We start from the raw sequence: 2,500 nt of genomic DNA, 5'->3' as shown, positions 1-2,500 counted from the left end.
TATGCATATAACAATAGCTTTTATGCTGAATGACGGCTATCCGGCTGTCCCTATCCAAAAATTGAGAAATCCATAAGTGTCCCTACCTACTTTGCGCCGAAGCAATACGAATCAAAAAGAACTACGAATGGGGACTTAGAATAATTTTTCATTTTTCCCAACTTTGAAAATAATCACTTGAAAAAAATCTTAGAATCCAAAGAATAGTATACTTGATCGTTCTACAAGTCGAAAATTGGAAAAATAAGTGATATTTTTGCTTGATGCTATTTTTGTTGGTATGCAAAAATAGCATCACAGAATTTTTAATTGAAAAAAATTATATTCATGTATAATTGAATGCATAAAATTAAACTAAATTCTATATAACTAATTTATAATTTATCAGGTAACCGATATTATTAATTTTTAGTGATGACTTGAAAAGTTGATGCTATTTTTGTTGGTATGCAAAAATAGCATCACAGAATTTTTAATTGTAAAAAATATATATTCATATATAATTGAATGCATAAAATTAAACTAAATTCTATATAACTAATTTATAATTTACCAAGTAACCGATATTATTAATTTTTATTGATGACTTGAAACGTTGATCCTATTTTTGTTGGTATGCAAAAATAGCATCACAGAATTTTTAATTAAAAAAAATATATATTCATATATAATTGAATGCATAAAATTAAACTAGATTCCATACAACTATTTTATAGTTTATCAAGTAACCGATATTATTAATTTTCAATGATGTCTTGGAACGTTGATGCTATTTTTGTTGGTATGCAAAAATAGCATCACAGAATTTTTAAATGAAAAAAATTATATTCATATATAATTGAATGCATAAAATTAAACTAAATTCTATACAACTAATTTATATTTTATCAAGTAACCGACATTATTAATTTTCAATGGTGTCTTGGAACGTTGATCCTATTTTTGTTGGTATGCAAAAATAGCATCACAGAATTTTTAATTAAAAAAAATATATATTCATATATAATTGAATCCATAAAATTAAACTAAATTCTATACAACTATTTTATAGTTTATCAAGTAACCGATATTATTAATTTTCAATGATGTCTTGGAACGTTGATGCTATTTTTGTTGGTATGCAAAAATAGCATCACAGAATTTTTAATTGAAAAAAATATATATTCAGATATAATTGAATGCATAAAATTAAACTAAATTCTATACAACTAATTTATATTTTATCAAGTAACCGATATTATTAATTTTCAATGATGTCTTGGATCGTTGATGCTATTTTTGTTGGTATGCAAAAATAGCATCACAGAATTTTTCATTGAAAAAAATATATATTCATATATAATTGAATGCCTAAAATAAAAATAAATTCTATGTAACTAATTTATAATTTATCAAGTAACCGATATTATTAATTTTCAATGATGTCTTGGAACGTTGATCCTATTTTTGTTGGTATGCAAAAATAGCATCACAGAATTTTTCATTGAAAAAAATATATATTCATATATAATTGAATGCCTAAAATAAAAATAAATTCTATGTAACTAATTTATAATTTATCAAGTAACCGATATTATTAATTTTTAATGATGACTTGAAACGTTGATGCTATTTTTGTTGGTATGCAAAAATAGCATCACAGAATTTTTAATTGAAAAAAATATATATTCATATATTTAAATGTACAAAATTAAAATAAAACCTGTATAACTGATGTATAAATTATCAAGTAACCGATATTATTAATTTTTAAAGATGACTTAAATGTTGATGCTATTTTTGTTGGTATGCAAAAATAGCATCACAGGATTTTTAATTGAAAAAAATTATATTCATATATAATTGAATGCATAAAATTAAACTAAATTCTATACAACTAATTTATATTTTATCAAGTAACCGATATTATTACTTTTCAATGGTGTCTTGGAACGTTGATCCTATTTTTGTTGGTATGCAAAAATAGCATCACAGAATTTTTAATTAAAAAAAATATATATTCATATATAATTGAATCCATAAAATTAAACTAAATTCTATACAACTATTTTATAGTTTATCAAGTAACCGATATTATTAATTTTCAATAGTGTCTTGGAACGTTGATCCTATTTTTGTTGGTATGCAAAAATAGCATCACAGAATTTTTAATTAAAAAAAATATATATTCATATATAATTGAATCCATAAAATTAAACTAAATTCTATACAACTATTTTATAGTTTATCAAGTAACCGATATTATTAATTTTCAATGATGTCTTGGAACGTTGATGCTATTTTTGTTGGTATGCAAAAATAGCATCACAGAATTTTTAATTGAAAAAAATATATATTCAGATATAATTGAATGCATAAAATTAAACTAAATTCTATACAACTTATTTATATTTTATCAAGTAACCGATATTATTAATTTTCAATGATGTCTTGGAACGTTGATGCTATTTTTGTTGGTATGCAAAAATAGCATCACAGAATTTTTAATTGAAAAAAATTA

Source organism: Diachasmimorpha longicaudata, unplaced genomic scaffold (assembly GCF_034640455.1).
Source record: "Diachasmimorpha longicaudata isolate KC_UGA_2023 unplaced genomic scaffold, iyDiaLong2 ctg00000127.1, whole genome shotgun sequence".
Lineage (NCBI taxonomy): Eukaryota > Metazoa > Arthropoda > Insecta > Hymenoptera > Braconidae > Diachasmimorpha > Diachasmimorpha longicaudata.
The sequence above is the reverse complement of the archived record's forward strand: the minus strand, read 5'-3'. Positions refer to the sequence as shown.